We start from the raw sequence: 17,896 nt of genomic DNA, 5'->3' as shown, positions 1-17,896 counted from the left end.
TGTTGAACTTGAGGATTCGTACCTTGAACAGTCGGGGGAGTTGTCCCTTGTGGCTGAGGATGAGTTGCCCCTGTCTGGGCTTCCTCCTGAGTAGATGCATAAGTTGAATGGGGAGGAACCTCCACGGTTGATGAAATCACCTGGGTTGTCCCTGATGGTGTTCCCTCCTCCAAAGTGCTGGTTGTTCTCCGTGTTCTCGCCATGGTTGTTGTTGCGTTTCCCACAGACGGCGCCAAATGTTATGGATTAAAACTACTATATATAATTGCTGTATTTAATGCTAAGGAACGTGAGCTTCGAGGCTCGGTTTGACTGCTCTTGTGTTTCGTGACTCAATCTGCCTTAACAAGATGCCTACGTACCTTGCTGATTGCCAAGGATCAAGTCAAAAAACGTAGTTCTGATTGGTGGGGGTGAGACCCCTTATATAGATGTGGGAGTCCTTGAATTGGACTTGGTATAGGAGACTTGGTGGATAAGCCTCTGAATTAAGATAGACTTAGGAGTCCTAGGAAGTAGGAAGCTGATTCCTTATCCTTTTAGGTCCCCTTGAGGCTAATCTCTAAGGACTTATATCCTTATCGGGACTCTTTTCAACATCTGATTTCTCCCTTATTAATTAATTACGAAATTAATTAATAATCAGGGCTTTTTGGGCCTTTTTTTATTCCACCAGGCCTGATCTGGTCCGTCAGGCTTAACCTTTCTGGTCTGAATATTATACATCTTATTATTGGGTCCAGCAGCCCATTATTAATAAAATCAGGATTTATTTATCCCTATCAATATTTTGGATCTAATCTACCATGTAAGTCACTTTAAACCATATTAGAGTAATTTTTCACCTTATTAGACTCACTTTCAACCATATATTGGTAAAATTAACATGTTAACATCATAAACATCCAATTTGACATCCTTTAACCACCTCTTAGTACCACTTTCATACGAGTCAATATTGGTCCACATTTTGGCTCTAATCAACCATGTAAGTCACTTTAAACCATATTAGAGTAATTTTGCACCTTATAAGACTCAGTTGCCACCATATATTGGTAGAATTAACATGTTAACATCATAAGCATCCTATTTGACATCCTTTAACCATCTCTTGGTACCATTTTCATACGAGTCAATATTGGTCCACATTTTGGCTCTAATCAACAATGTAAGTCACTTTAAACCATATTAGAGTTATTTTGCACCTTATAAGACTCATTTGCCACCATATATTGGTACAATTAACATTTTATCATCATAAATATCCAATTTAAAATCCTTTAACCATCTCTTGGTACCACTTTAATACGAGTCAATATTGGTCCACATTTTGGCTCTAATCTACCATGTAAGTCACTTTGAACAATATTAGAGTAATTTTTTACCTTACAAGACTCACTTTCAACCATATATTGGTAAAATTAACATGTTAACATCATAAACATCCAATTTGACCTCCTTTAACCACCTCTTAATACCACTTTCATACGAGTCAATAATGGTCCACATTTTAGCTCTAATCAACCATGTCAGTCACTTTAAACCATATTAGAGTAATTTTGCACCTTATAAGACTCATTTGCCACCGTATATTGGTAGAATTAACATGTTAACATCATAAACATCCAAGTTGACATCCTTTATCCACCTCTTAGTACCACTTTCATACGAGTCAATATTGGTCCATATTTTTGCTCTTATCAACCATGTACGTCACGTTAAACCATATTAGAGTAATTTGGCACCTTATAAAACTCATTTGCCACCATATATTGGTAGAATTAACATGTTAACATCATAAACATTTAATTTGATATCCTTTAACCATCTCTTGGTACCACTTTCATACGAGTCAATTTTGGTCCATATTTTGGCTCTAATCAACCATGAAAGTCACTTTAAACCATATTAGAGTAATTTTGCACCATATAAGACTCACTTTCTGTAACACCCCCAAATCCGGGGTCGGGGATCCGGGTTGTCACGAGTTCCATTTCCCTTAACAACACCCAATCTTAATAAATAATCAACTACTCTGTACTGTGACCCCACAATAAACACACACACCACAAGTTATAGTCTCAGAGATGAATATCCAAAAATAATCACAAGTCGTTTTATTCCACAATTATATGCCAATACACCTTAAACAGGTTTCTGAATAAATTTACATTTCTTTGCCATTATTATAATTCATAAATATACATAATCTGATACATCAAAAGTTGAAAGTCTAGCCTATTGGTAGTTCCTACCTCAGCTATGGCGGCATCAGTGCATCTAGAAAACTGCGGAACGTCTCCTAACCTCTTGCGAATCGGGAGCTTAGTCCGGTTCATCTTGTCTATCTGATGTTGTGTGATGAAAGAAGAAAGCAAGGGTGAGCAGCAAGCCCACCAAAATAATATGTATAATGATTAACAATATATGATCCTTCTCATAGTACTCATGAAAGTCTTGGTCAAAAGAAATGAACCAAGTTGATATCTTAATACTGAAGTCGCAAAATATTCAGTATATATATATATATACATATATACTTTTCAAAATATTGGAAGTCCTCTTCCATGCACAATATACACAAAGTCCCAGTGTATAACTGTATAAAAAAAATATCATTGCAAGGTGATCTCATATATCTAACCTTGTCTCAACGTTTTTCTGAAAATCTTTGTCATTCATAAGACAATTATTAATTAGATATAAGTTTAAAAGATGAAGTTACAAGATACCCCAATATACTTATATCTTTCCCAAATACTACTTGAACTACCACCGTTCAAGTTATAATTAGCTTCAAAAGTTCATCACATAGATGAGACTATAGGGCAAGATTTGAATAAATTAAATCTTTAAAATATTATCAAAATAAAATGAAGTTACGAGATACTTCATTTGATGTAAACATCATTTTGAAAACTTGACCCTGCCAACACTCAACAATCGCCCAACCGTAGCCTTTCTATTGAAGTGCTCTGGGTAGTGTTGCAGAAATTATCCAATTGGATGATGAACTCATTACGGGAGTTTGCCGCGCCAGGAAGACCACTTACGATGATCAGTCGTAGTAGTACAACCCCACCATTTTCTACATGTAGAGGAGAACCTGTCGGATTTACTTGTCAACCGAACACTGAACTCCTAAGGAATGGACCGCCTTAGCGGAACTTCCAGGCCATTTGGGCCAATATAATAAGGCTGGGCCGGCGCTACTCGGCCACTTACGCCACTCCTAGTTCAGATGAAATCCATGACTCTGAAACGTAAAGCTTGTGCCCACTTTCCCCAAGTAGAAACTTGTTGATACGGCTCCACCAAGAAGTCGTATCTATTTGGAAAGGAGAACTCACCGATATTTCCCAGGCGATGCCTGTTAATGGATTAACTTGTTCCAAGAATTTTACTTCCCGAGTGTTGGGTAAGTAATCAATTCATTTATCAAAACAACAACCTTGTTGCGAATATAAAACATACCACAGAGCCGGATCCCTCAGGTTTTGAGCGAGTATTTAAATCCCCTTAAAAAGGAAGATCTTAAATATAAAAATGAGTTTTGGGATCCGCTCTAACTTTTAAAAATCATTTTGAAGACTTGAAAACACTTTATAGAGTGTTTGGAGTAAAGCTGATTTAATGAAGTAAATCAGTCCCCAGAATATTTAGAAAATGACTGAATATTATTATTTAAATAATATTCCCATAAAGAATAATCTTTATAAAAATAATTGAAGTAGAAGTATTACAACTTATACTTGAAATGGATATCAAATAACCAAAGATATACTTATATGAAAGTACTATCTTTATTTGAATAATCGAAAATAAGTTTGATTATTGACACCTTATTCTTTAATAAAATAAAGAATATATCTCAGCAAATAATCGGAGTCATAGATCCTCAAATGAATATTCAAATAATATTCATTAAATAATATAAACTGAGTCATAAGCCCTCGAATGAATATTCAAATAATATTCAGATAATAAAATAAAAGGAGTCATAAGTCCTCGAATGAATATTCAAAATAATATTCATTTAATATAAAGGAGTCATACGCCTTCGAATAATATTCGAAATAATATTTAATAATAAAATAAAGCTAAAGTTATCGAATAAGCCTTATTCGATTAATAGTTTTGAAAACTATGACCATATATATATATATAAGTATATATATATATATATATCCATATATACAAAACCTACTCGGGATCCTCGACTCCCGGTTTTAGAAAATATTTTCACCTTTGGGTCCCTATACTAAGGGTATATGCAAATTACCGCTATCCTCTAGCATAGGTATTATCAACTGAATCAATTGAATCAACAGATATATATCAAGATTACGAAACAGACATGCATATATACCATATCAGCATGCTCCAATATATCGCAAAATTTGCTAATAACAATCATGCACTTATCACAAGATAATGCATATACATATATTTACATCACAACAACAGTATAACGGGTAGAAAACTTGCCTGAGCGACTGGGGGTTACGAATGGCTCGGGACGAGTCTGGTAACCTATAAACAACAAGTAAGTTGGAATTAAACCAAAGTCACTTGTAAATCTATACTCTAACCAACTCAGACTCTAACGCACGTTTTGCGCTTACTGATTCTCTTAAGTCACTCGAGTACCCTCGGCTCCACCATTTTTAATAATTTAACCTTTACGAGTTTTAAAGCGATTCCTTCGCGAGTGTCTTACCAACTGCCTAACACACTTACCATAAATGTTTCATACATTAATTAACCCTTTTTGGTCTTTAACCTATGTTTCAAAGTAAGGCGAGGGAAAAAGTTTCGTTCGCGAAACGCCGTTACTTGAAACGGTCGTTTCTCCTAAACCGTGCGTCGGAATCGAACGAACTACATATCAAAACGAAGCTCGTAACATGAGCTATCTAAACATGGCAGTGGTCATAATCTGGCAGGGGGTTCTCGGGTCCTAATGTTATGCACAAAAACAGTCTACAGAAAATCGGACGTTACGACGGCTATGTTTACGCGATTACCAATGATTAAACTACTCCAATTAACCACCAACCAACACATAACCATCAATACAACAAAACTTCACCTAAACCATACCACATCAGTCCATAATCTCCAAGGTTTTCAACTCAAACAACCACAATCAAGACCTATGAACTATAATCAATCTTCAATTACCAAAACACTTCCAAATCAAACCAAATTACTAATAATCACAATCCATGCTTCTCATTTCACAACACCAACCATTAAACTTACTAACAAATAAAGTAAAGGCTAGGGTTTGAAGTTTATACCTTCCTTGGGAGGTGTTAAGTTGCTAGGAAGCCTTAGGGAGCCTCCTACAAACTTGATCTTTCCAAAGAAATCAAGAACACAAAGTTAGGCTTTGAAGTTTCTAAAAGTCCGATTTAAAGAACTGTAAAAATGATGGTCTTACCATGATTATTTGGACAAGACTTGTGAACAAGAGTTGTAGTCCATCTCAATACCTTTCCAATGAGCTATAGAACACAATATTTGAGTGAGAAATGAAGGAGATACAGCAGTTTTAGTGTTCTGGTTCTGTTTTGGCCGAGAGCATGAAAAACAATGCCTTGGTTTCTTTTTGATTTTGATGAAAAATGATTTGCTTGGCTTGGTTGGTTTGATTTTTGTGTTTGTTTTAGTAAATTACCTAGTTGCCCTTGATTTTGTGTGGTTAAAAAGCCACCACATCTCCTTCCTTCCCATGTCATGCTTGTGTCATCCTCATGATGTCATCCTCCCCTCCTTGTCCTCTTTCTATTGGTTGGATGACATCATTCCCACTAATCCCTTTGATTAACTTCCTAATCGTTTGCCTAATGACCGCTGATCTGTTATACGGTTCACTTAACTTTCGTTTTCGTTTATCGTTCGAGGGATCATACCCGGGATCTTATTACTTAGGTTCCCTTAACCTTTCTCAATACATTAAATTCCTTTTTATGATCCTCTATTATAATCCTTTAATTTAAATCCTTTTATCCGGTTACCTTATACTCAATTCTTTCCGTATCTATTGGATTTCCGGGAAAAATCAAAGTGTTCGGATTTGGATTCTGACGATCTTTACATACACTTATATCCCATATAAAGTACTAATAAAATCTCAGAATATCCATATCAGAACCCCTACATAGTGTGGCATGAAAAGTTTTCTCATTCAGCAAAAACACTATTCATAAGGGTTTCAAAAATTTCCAAAAATTGGGGTTATTACAGTCTCCCCTCCTTAAAAGGATTCCGTCCCGGAATCAGATAGAAATGAATAGGGATACTTTCTTAGTATTGCACTTTCTAACTCTCAAGTCAATTTTCCCACATTGTGGTTCTACCATCAAACTCTGACTAGTTTGATAACCCTTCTCCTAAGCACTTGTCCTTTTTCGATCTATAACCCTTTCTGGTTGCTCCCTATAGGTTATGTCTGATCGCATGCCTATGCGCTCATATGCCCCTATTTATCTGGCATCCGAATTACATTTTCTTAACATTGATACGTGGAACACATTATGAACTTGCTACATATTCGGGGGTAGGGTTAGCTCATATGCTATCTTCCCAATATGTCTTAATATATCCAAGGGTCCAACAATTCGTGGACTTAGCTTCCCTTTCTTTCCGAACCTCATCCTTCCTTTCCAAGGGAATACCTATAACAACACTAGGTCCCCCACTTCCTATTCCTTGTCCTTTCGTGTCAAATCAACATACTTCGTGTTCCTATCTTGGGCTACTACCAGCCGTCCTCTGATTAGATCTATCATATCCTTGGTCCTTTGGACTACTGTGGGTCCGAGCATCTTGCGCTCTACAACTTCATCCTAACATAGGGAGATCGACATTATCTTCCCTCAAGGATCTCATAAGGCGACATCTCGATAATGACATATGATCTATTGTCGTAAGAAAACTCAATCCGTGTTAAGTGATCATTCCAATTTTTTTTCAAGTCTATTGCACAGACTCTCATTATAGCATTTAGCATTAGAGCTTTTGCTTCTCAATACCCATTCTTTTCGAGTTCGTAATCGCTACTACCTTCCGTTCCTAATATTATACTGGTTATACTTTTGCTCGTTAGCGTTCTATAACCTTTTAATAACCACGTCAACCTTAGTATCACGAATATGTTTCCATTCCGCATACTACCACCACTTTATTACTCCTTTTTCAGTTATTTCTATTTTCCAAAGTTTGATTAATCATATAGAAGTAAATGAATTTGTTGAGAGATCACTATTATCCTGAACACTTGTTATATCGCTTAGTTAGTACAGAAGGTGGCCAGCCTTTAGTACTTGACAAGTAATTTAAACAATAGATGGTATCCTACTAGGCTTCTATCACACAGATAGATAGTCATTCGGCAATACCTCCCCTTTCTGGAAGGGTTGTTCTTCTCAGCTTATATGAAATGAAAAGAAGAGAAAAGAACGAATTGAAGAGAATTGTATATATGAAAAATATACTGCCACAAAATATCTGGCTTGTATCCTACCTCTGAACTATAGAGGTTTGTCATAGGAGAACAAAACATATATGTATTTATATCAGCATCAAGTATTATAGCATCGTATTTCCCATGCCTAAATATTTCTATTCCGTCCATCATTCTATGGACCCATGCTCTTCCTCGAGCTTATACACAATCACCTTTGAAACTCCCTCGATTTCGAAAATCGAACCTGGGATCTCATTTTAGACATCACCGTTACTAGAGTTCTATGCTTGCACCGCAACCTTCCTCATATAGTAATACGACTCTCTTTTCATAAGAGGGAATAAATATTCAATAGGTAGATACTCTACTTAATTAGTCTATCAATGTTCTATCAATGATAACTTATACACTACCACGACCCGATTAGTGGTACTCAATCTCAACAACGCTTCCAATACAACTCTCACGGTTGTAATCAGCTCATTACTCGCAGAATCATTGCTGCCTTACTATGGTCCACCACTGACCTACTGTAGTCATTCATTTTCCATGAAGTCTTAATAGCTAACCATACGGAGTCCATACATGTCGTATCAAATCCTTCTAAGGAGGTAATATAATCACCATTCATGATTCATGGAGTACACTCCTGATCTCAAAGGTTCGTTTAGTCCTTTTGAAACATGGTCCAGGCTCATTCTCAAGATAGTACCTTCTAAGACAGATAGCCCGCTCATGGCGATTACACGAATTAAACCTTTACCAACTACTATTACGGCTGGGTATTGCACAGTCATCAGAAGGAATGTCAATCTTCCAAACCATAATACAACCTTCACAGTTTTAACCATCATCACTGTATTCTTTTGGCACAAGCGCCTATAATTATCCTCTTACCTTTAAAGTGTCGGCCACCTCTTTGGCCTATCCTGATAGTAAAATTTCCTTACAGTCAATGTCACTTTAACCATCTCCAAATAAATTTTCTACCTTATTTCAATCACAGCTTATGTGAAAATGCTTTCCTTAAAATCTGATGAGTAAAAAAAAAATCACCATTTTTCCATAAGTTATTGCCTCAGTCTTTAGAGGCTAATCACTGTCAAGACTGACTCTCAATCATACTTAGAACATTTTTATCTTAAGTCCTAATTGCCCTGAACAATTTCGACCATTACTGGTTCGATCCATACTTTCTCGTGGTTTAACACGTGCCCCACTTGGCATCATTATAATTACGTCATATTTCCTTTATCAACATTTCTATTCTTGAGAATTTTAAATATTACCTTTCTCCTTGTAAAACCTCTAAGGTTATCCTTCAATCGTTCCTCCTGTATTCCCTAGATACAGGGCATATCAAAATACCATTTACTAATACTAGAACCATTGTCTATATACTTCTGAAAAAAATTTCTCCACTGATTCTTAAAGGTTGTTGTTACCTTAACCCTTTCCCAATCATACTGTCAAAACTCATACTGTCCCTATTAAGGGTGAAATGCCAACCTTTATGCATTCCCCTAGGATTCATTTTAAGTTACCGATGTTCTATCCTTAATTCCACCTTTAAAAGGTACCTGCATCCTTCCATGGATAAATCAAGTCATATATCCCTGATAAGGGTGTCTTATTCAATCATTCCCACCTCGATAGTATATGCCTAATTTCACAATAACATCTGTATTCAAAATGAGGTCAATCAGTATGGCCTCCAAAAGATAACAACGGTTATCCGCTTTTCTTGCCTAATTTGGTAACGATAACAAGGATATTCTGGAAGATATTGGTCGTGTTCAACGTGAACTTCTTCTTAATAATTCCTTATTTACTTTTGTTGTTTATCTCAACAGTCATCTCAATGTTGGGATATCTTTCATATCTGGCGTCTCCCTTTCTGGGTATCATGCCACCGGTCTTACACTTTACCTTCTTGAAGGTCACTTCCTTCACCCAATTTTCTTAATTTCTTACTTTCTTGTCTCCTCAGTCTATCCGCGTCTCATTATTTATCCTTCGAATTATCTCAAGGTTTCCTCGAATCTTCCCAACTTACAGGGGATAAAATATATGTATCTCTTATACCTTCAACCATCAATTTAACTCATGGTGAATCACTCTCATCCGGACGATTACCTACTTTTCTATTTCTATTTCTACGAGTCTTTAGGGTTTCCTCATACCCAACTCCCTTATCATTCCTCAAACTCTCTTGCCTTTATATTCCTTTCTCTTATCATTATTTCATGAACCAACACAACATAAGCATTGATTTCAAACATCCCGTCATTCTGGATTCGTGTCTTCAGAACGAATCTTGATAACTTTTACAACTTAGATTCATAATTCATCATACTCGTCTGCCTTTGTTCTGGCTCTTAAGCTTTTACACTATCTCCATAACCTTGGGAAGTACTTTCCTGAAAACAATTGACTGAACTTAAATCAGTTTATTATAATCTCTTGCTCCGTGCCTTCCTTGGCCTTTCACCAGCGGGTGGTCTCTCTCTTAGGAGGGTAAGTGACAAAACAGTCTTTTGTGGTTCAGTCAATCATTTAGAATCTCAAATGATTCATCTATTTCCTTTAGCCAGGCTCTTGCCTCGACTGGGTCAGCTTGTTCCTTGGAACTCTGAGAGCTTAGCGACTTAAAGGTCATGAAAGAATTTCCCACCGCACTGTCTCCTCAGGGTGGTGGTTGGGGATAATAGTCTAAGTTCTCTTTAGACAGGTCCATGAATTGCCGTATAGGGGTACCATCTCGGGTCTCCTGTCCTTACTCGACTTTTGTTTCCTCAGTCTAAATATTTCTTCCTACTCCCCATAATTGGGGTCATCTTACATAATTTAAATCCTCATTTTCCACTTCATCATGTTATGGGTTCCTTTTGTCTTGGTGGCAACCTCCCTGACTATCACGTTCAGGGTTTGCTCTAACTCTTATTCCTCAAACTAGCTTTCATCTAAGATTTCATCTTTAAGCTCTTAAACCTTTGGAACCCAAATTCTATAGGAATACCTCATTATTCCCTTATCATCTCTCTCGGTATTAATCTCATACCTATTTGTTGGCTCTCTGCCTTCATTCATCACTTTTACTGGCACAATATGTTCTTTTCCAATACTTCGGGCTATATTGCTATCTCAAACAGCTTTTCGGTACCGGCTCCGGTTACCTTCACTACTATTTCCATCTTCTCAAAATCTCTTATAAACTCTCCAAAAGACATTATCATCTTGAGTCTCTCCTTTTTACTAAGGGCATCAGCCACCATATTGGCTTTCCCCGAATGATAAAGAATCTCCCAATCATAATTCTTGATTAGCTCTAACCGCCTCCTCTGGCGTATGTTGAGCTCTTTCTACGTAAGAATGTACTAGAGCTCCTATGGTTTGTGAATCTCACACTTCTCTCCATACAAGTAGTGCCTCAAATCTTTAGGGCAAAACTATTGCCACGAGCCCTAAGCTCATGGGTGGGGATATCGAATTTTAAATTCCCTTAATTGTCTTGACGCAGACGCGATTATCTTGCTGTGCTATATAAGAAGCACCCTAATTCCTTATGCGAAGCGTCACTTACAAATCACAAAATCTCATTTTCCATCCGGCAACGCCAACATAGGGAACGTCACCAACCTTTGCTTCAGGTTCTTAAAAGCTGTTCTCGCATTTCTCTGTCCATTCGAACTTCTCAGTCTTACGAGTAAGCCGCGTTAAAGGGGCTACTATCTTTACAAACTTGAACGAACCTCTGGTAGTGACCGGCCAATCCTACCTCTGGTAGTCGACCCTAACCATGGTCATCAATTCATCAGTGGTCCTTTATCCAATTCTTGTCAGGATCCTCCATGGGATCCTCCTCAGCAACTATCCCTTCTAGGACAACATCCTCAACCGCTACATCCTCAATATCAACATCATCCGGTCCTGCGTTAGGACGCTCTATTGGATCCACAATCTGATCTCCAATTAGTAATAAAACATCATCGCGTTGATGTTCCTCAACTTCAGGGTTCGGAGTCCCGCTACCATATACGATAACGAACTACGCTTCTATCGCTACATTTATAAGGGTTCCCATAAGGGTTTTAACTGTCAGTACTACGTTAGGTAGTCCGACTATGAACTTGGCAAGAGTTCTTATTATCTTAGTGAACTTATTATCTTAACGTCCCATCATCTCTGAGGTTTATAACGCTTAGCTCTGATACCATTTCTGTAACACCCCCAAATCCGGGGTCGGGGATCCGGGTTGTCACGAGTTCCATTTCCCTTAACAACACCCAATCTTAATAAATAATCAACTACTCTGTACTGTGACCCCACAATAAACACACACACCACAAGTTATAGTCTCAGAGATGAATATCCAAAAATAATCACAAGTCGTTTTATTCCACAATTATATGCCAATACACCTTAAACAGGTTTCTGAATAAATTTACATTTCTTTGCCATTATTACAATTCATAAATATACATAATCTGATACATCAAAAGTTGAAAGCCTAGCCTATTGGTAGTTCCTACCTCAGCTATGGCGGCATCAGTGCTTCTAGAAAACTGCGGAACGTCTCCTAACCTCTTACGAATCGGGAGCTTGGTCCGGTTCATCTTGTCTATCTGATGTTGTGTGATGAAAGAAGAAAGCAAGGGTGAGCAGCAAGCCCACCAAAATAATATGTATAATGATTAACAATATATGAGCCTTCTCATAGTACTCATGAAAGTCTTGGTCAAAAGAAATGAACCAAGTTGATATCTTAATGCGATGAAGTCGCAAAATATTCAGTATATATATATACATATATACTTTTCAAAATATTGGAAGTCCTCTTCCATGCACAATATACACAAAGTCCCAGTGTATAACTGTATAAAAAAAAATATCGTTGCAAGGTGATCTCATATATCTAACCTTGTCTCAATGTTTTTCTGAAAATCTTTGTCATTCATAAGACAATTATTAATTAGATATAAGTTTAAAAGATGAAGTTACAAGATACCCCAATATACTTATATCTTTCCCAAATACTACTTGAACTACCACCGTTCAAGTTATAATTAGCTTCAAAAGTTCATCACATAGATGAGACTATAAGGCAAGATTTGAATAGATTAAATCTTTAAAATATTATCAAAATAAAATGAAGTTACGAGATACTTCATTTGATGTAAACATCATTTTGAAAACTTGACCCTGCCAACACTCAACAATCGCCCAACCTGTAGCCTTTCTATCGAAGTGCTCTGGGTAGTGTTGCAGAAATTATCCAATTGGATGATGAACTCATTACGGGAGTTTGTCCGCGCCAGGAAGACCACTTACGATGATCAGTCGTAGTAGTACAACCCCACCATTTTCTACATGTAGAGGAGAACCTGTCGGATTTACTTGTCAACCGAACACTGAACTCCTAAGGAATGGACCGCCTTAGCGGAACTTCCAGGCCATTTGGGCCAATATAATAAGGCTGGGCCGGCGCTACTCGGCCACTTACGCCACTCCTAGTTCAGATGAAATCCATGACTCTGAAACGTAAAGCTCGTCCCCACTTTCCCCAAGTAGAAACTTGTTGATACGGCTCCACCAAGAAGTCGTATCTATTTGGAAAGGAGAACTCACCGATATTTCCCAGGCGATGCCTGTTAATGGATTAACTTGTTCCAAGAATTTTACTTCCCGAGTGTTGGGTAAGTAATCAATTCATTTATCAAAACAGCAACCTTGTTGCGAATATAAAACACACCACAGAGCCGGATCCCTCAGGTTTTGAGCGAGTATTTAAATCCCCTTCGAAAGGAGGATCTTAAAAAAAATAAGTTTTGGGATCCGCTCTAACTTTTAAAAAAATCATTTTGAAGACTCGCAAAACATTTTTAAGAATGTTTGGAGTGAAGCTGATTTAATGAAGTAAATCAGTCCCCAGAATATTTAGAAAATGTCTGAATATTATTATTTAAATAATATTCCCATAAAGAATAATCTTTATAAAATAATTGAAGTAGAAGTATTAAAACTTATACTTGAAATGGATATCAAATAACCAAAGATATACTTATATGAAAGTACTATCTTTATTTGAATAATCGAAAATAAGTTTGATTATTGACACCTTATTCTTTAATAAAATAAAGAATATATCTCAGCAAATAATCGGAGTCATAGATACTCAAATGAATATTCAAATAATATTCATTAAATAATATAAACTGAGTCATAAGCCCTCGAATGAATATTCAAATTAATATTCAATTAAGTAAAATAAAGGTATCGAATAAACCTTATTCGATCCATAGTTTTAAAAACTATATCCATATATATATAAATATATATATATATATATAATATACTCGGGAACATCGACTCCCGGTTTAGAAATATGTTCACCTTTTATCCCCTATACTAAGGGTATACGCAACTACTTGCTTATTTCTAGCATAGGTATTATGCAACTATAAGCATTGAAATCAACAGATAGATAACCAGATTACGAAACAGACATGCATATATACCATATCAGCATGCTCCAATATATCGCAAAATTTGCTAATAACAATCATGCACTATCACAAGATAATGCATATACATATATTTATATCACAACAACAGTATATCGGGTAGAAAACTTGTCTGAGCGACTGGGGGTTACGAATGGCTCGGGACGAGTCTGGTAACCTATAAACAACAAGTAAGTTGGAATTAAACCAAAGTCACTTGTAAATCTATACTCTAACCAACTCAGACTCTAACGCTCGTTTTGCGCTTACTGATTCTCTTAAGTCACTCGAGTACCCTCGGCTCCACCATTTTTAATAATTTAACCTTTACGAGTTTTAAGGCGATTCCTTCGCGAGTGTCTTACCAACTGCCTAACACACTTACCATAAATGTTTCATGCATTAATTAACCCTTTTTTGGTCTTTAACCTATGTTTCAAAGTAAGGCGAGGGGAAAAGTTTCGTTCGCCAAATGCCGTTACTTGAAACGGTCGTTTCTCCTAAACCGTGCATCGGAATCGAACGAACTACATATCAAAACGAAGCTCGTAACATGAGCTATCTAAACATGGCAGTGGTCATAATCTAGCAGGGGGTTCTCGGGTCCTAATGTTATGCACAAAAACAGTCCAAAGAAAATCGGACGTTACGACAGCTATGTTTACGCGATTACCAATGTTTAAACTACTCCAATTAACCACCAACCAACTCATAACCATCAATACAACAAAACTTCACCTAAACCATACCACATCAGTCCATAATCTCCAAGGTTTTCAACTCAAACAACCACAATCACGACCTATGAACTATAATCAAGCTTCAATTACCAAAAACACTTCCAAATCAAACCAAACTACTAATAATCACAATCCATGCTTCTCATTTCACAACACCAACCATTAAACTTACTAACAAATAAAGTAAAGGCTAGGGTTTGAAGTTTATACCTTCCTTGGGAGGTGTTAAGTTGCTAGGAAGCCTTAGGGAGCCTCCTACAAGCTTGATCTTTCCAAAGAAATCAAGAACACAAAGTTAGGCTTTGAAGTTTCTAAAAGTCCGATTTAAAGAACTGTAAAAATGAGGGTCTTACCATGATTATTTGGACGAGACTTGTGAACAAGAGTTGTAGGCCATCTCAATACCTTTCCAATGAGCTATAGAACACAATATTTGAGTGAGAAATGAAGGAGATACAGCAGTTTTAGTGTTCTGGTTCTGTTTTGGCCGAGAGCATGAAGAACAATGCCTTGGTTTCTTTTGATTTTGATGAAAAATGATTTGCTTGGCTTGGTTGGTTTGATTTTTGTGTTTGTTTTAGTAAATTACCTAGTTGCCCTTGATTTTGTGTGGTTAAAAAGCCACCACATCTCCTTCCTTCCCATGTCATGCTTGTGTCATCCTCATGATGTCATCCTCCCCTCCTTGTCCTCTTCTCATTGGTTGGGTGACATCATCCTCTCTAATCCCTTTGATTAACTTCCTAATTGTTTGCCTAATGACCGCTGATCTGTTATACGGTTCGCTTAACTTTCGTTTTCGTTTATCGTTTGAAGGATCATACCCGGGATCTTATTACTTAGGTTCCCTTAACCTTTCTCAATATATTATATTCCTTTTATGATCCTCTCCTATAATCCTTTAATTTAAATCCTTTTTATCCTGTTACTTTTTTCTCAAATCTTTCCGTATCTAGTGTATTTCCGGGAAAAATCAAAGTGTTCGGATTTGGATTCTGACGATCTTTACATACACTTATATCCCATATAAAGTACTAATAAAATCTCAGAATATCCATATCAGAACCCCTACATAGTGTGGCATGAAAAGTTTTCTCATTCAGCAAAAACACTATTCATAAGGGTTTCAAAAATTTCCCAAAAATTGGGGTTATTACACTCCACTAATCACATGTCTCTATCAAATCGAATTCACGGGCATCATTTTTTTTAACTGCTAAAAACCAACCTTTATTTTGATCTCTTACCGAAAAGAACTCACATTAAAAGATCTTTCTTTTAAACACATAGGTTTAGAACTCAAAAATATTTTTTTCCTTTCGTATGATAAAAATCTATTTAATCACTTGTTTCAAGCTCAACAGCTTATACCAACTTTTCGAAAAAAAAAATTCTAAAAAAAAAAATCAAAAATCTCCACAAGTAAAAATAACATGGATATGACTGAGAACAACCATGTTGTACTAAAGATGGCCAGTCTTTAGTATGATTTGGCTTCCAACACGTAATTTGGTAACACCCCACTAGACTTTTATCACACAGACAAAAGTCATACCACACGCATTGTTTATCTCAATCAATTGACAAATTATTTATACTAGGAAACAAAAAAATTGTTCAATTTTTTTAGTGATCCTTCTGCTCAAAATATGTCTTGAAAATTAATTATATAACAAATTCACAATCACTCTATCCTCAAGTATACTAATATAATCCTTGTAATTTCACACTTTATTTATGCAATTCATCTCTCCCGATCTCGAGTGCAAACACTATTGCGATCAATAAAAAATCATATAATAGGTAACTTATCCCTCATTTCACTAGTTACCTGAATGCATATTTAATCTTTTTTTTTCATATTACAATAACCGACAACTTACTCCCTAAACCATCGACCTTAATTTCACCACAAAAATCATTAAAGACCGCGCATATTACTCCTTGCCCGGAGCCCCTGTACTATAAAAAGAAAGTTTTGTACAATGCGTATACACTAGCTCATTTATACTCGATGGCGAAACCATCCTATTTGAAATGCATCTGTCATCTCCACCCCGAGGTTATCTTCTCCAACTCGAGGTAAGCATCTCGATCCGAAAATCCATAACATACTTAAAATCTCACCAAGTGTGCTACCTAACTACTTGTTGTGACGCTAAATTATATCAATATCACATCCACATAAGCTAACACAATACTCCTCATTCTCAATTGGATCCTCAACTTAATTTGAACATCTTTAATCCTCGTCATCAATCTATAGAAGACTGTATCTCCACCTACACGAGAATTACTCATTAATTATAACTTTTACTATCTATATCCCAAAAGGTTCTTCAAAACCCTACATTAATATCTCTAGTAAATTTCCTCATTATAACACATTCATTGGGACTACATTCTGTAGTCTAATAACTGACTCTATGTGAGTGCTTATTCTATTGTTATGTCTCACATAAACTGAATACCTTCATTTCTACGCACCACAACCTTAAGCTTTGATACCACCTGTGACTCCCCCCGGTCCGAAAGACCCAATTTGGGCCCGACCCTGGGGTCCGTCAAATCCAAACCTTTCCTCAAAATTATACACACGAAAATTGAACTAATAACAATAATAATAGATATAATTTCTTTCATTTTTACAAATTCAAAATCTCAATATATTATAAATCCTGATACAAACCTCATCCAATATTGTGCTATCAACTCTACATCGTTCAATATATCTTCAACCCAAGATACTTATTCTCGAGTCCACAATATTCTAGAAATTTCCTGTAATATTTAATAGAATATAGGGGTGAGCTACACAGCTCATTAAGCATATACTGTACAATTCAACTGAGGTTTATTTAATAAAACAGAGTTCTTCGGTTCATTACCAGATTTTCAAGAAAAATAAATAATTCATTAAGACTCATGTATGAATCATCACAAGATATCACACTCATCAACATATCATCAGAATAGTTCTCACAAGATTAAAACGGAGTATTCAAGCATGATAGGTTCATCAATTCATCAAGTTCATCAAGTTGGGATCTCGGCTAGCTAAACAATTGGTTTAGCTTACTTCCGACAAGGAAGCATCATCATCAGTTCATCAAGTATCAATACAAGAATACTCGTTTTTCATCAGTGAATCATCAGTCAAATCAAATCAATCATCATTT

The sequence above is a fragment of the Apium graveolens genome, chromosome 8 (genome assembly GCF_009905375.1).
Source record: "Apium graveolens cultivar Ventura chromosome 8, ASM990537v1, whole genome shotgun sequence".
NCBI classification, from domain to species: Eukaryota; Viridiplantae; Streptophyta; class Magnoliopsida; order Apiales; family Apiaceae; genus Apium; species Apium graveolens.
This window is presented reverse-complemented; position numbering follows the sequence as displayed.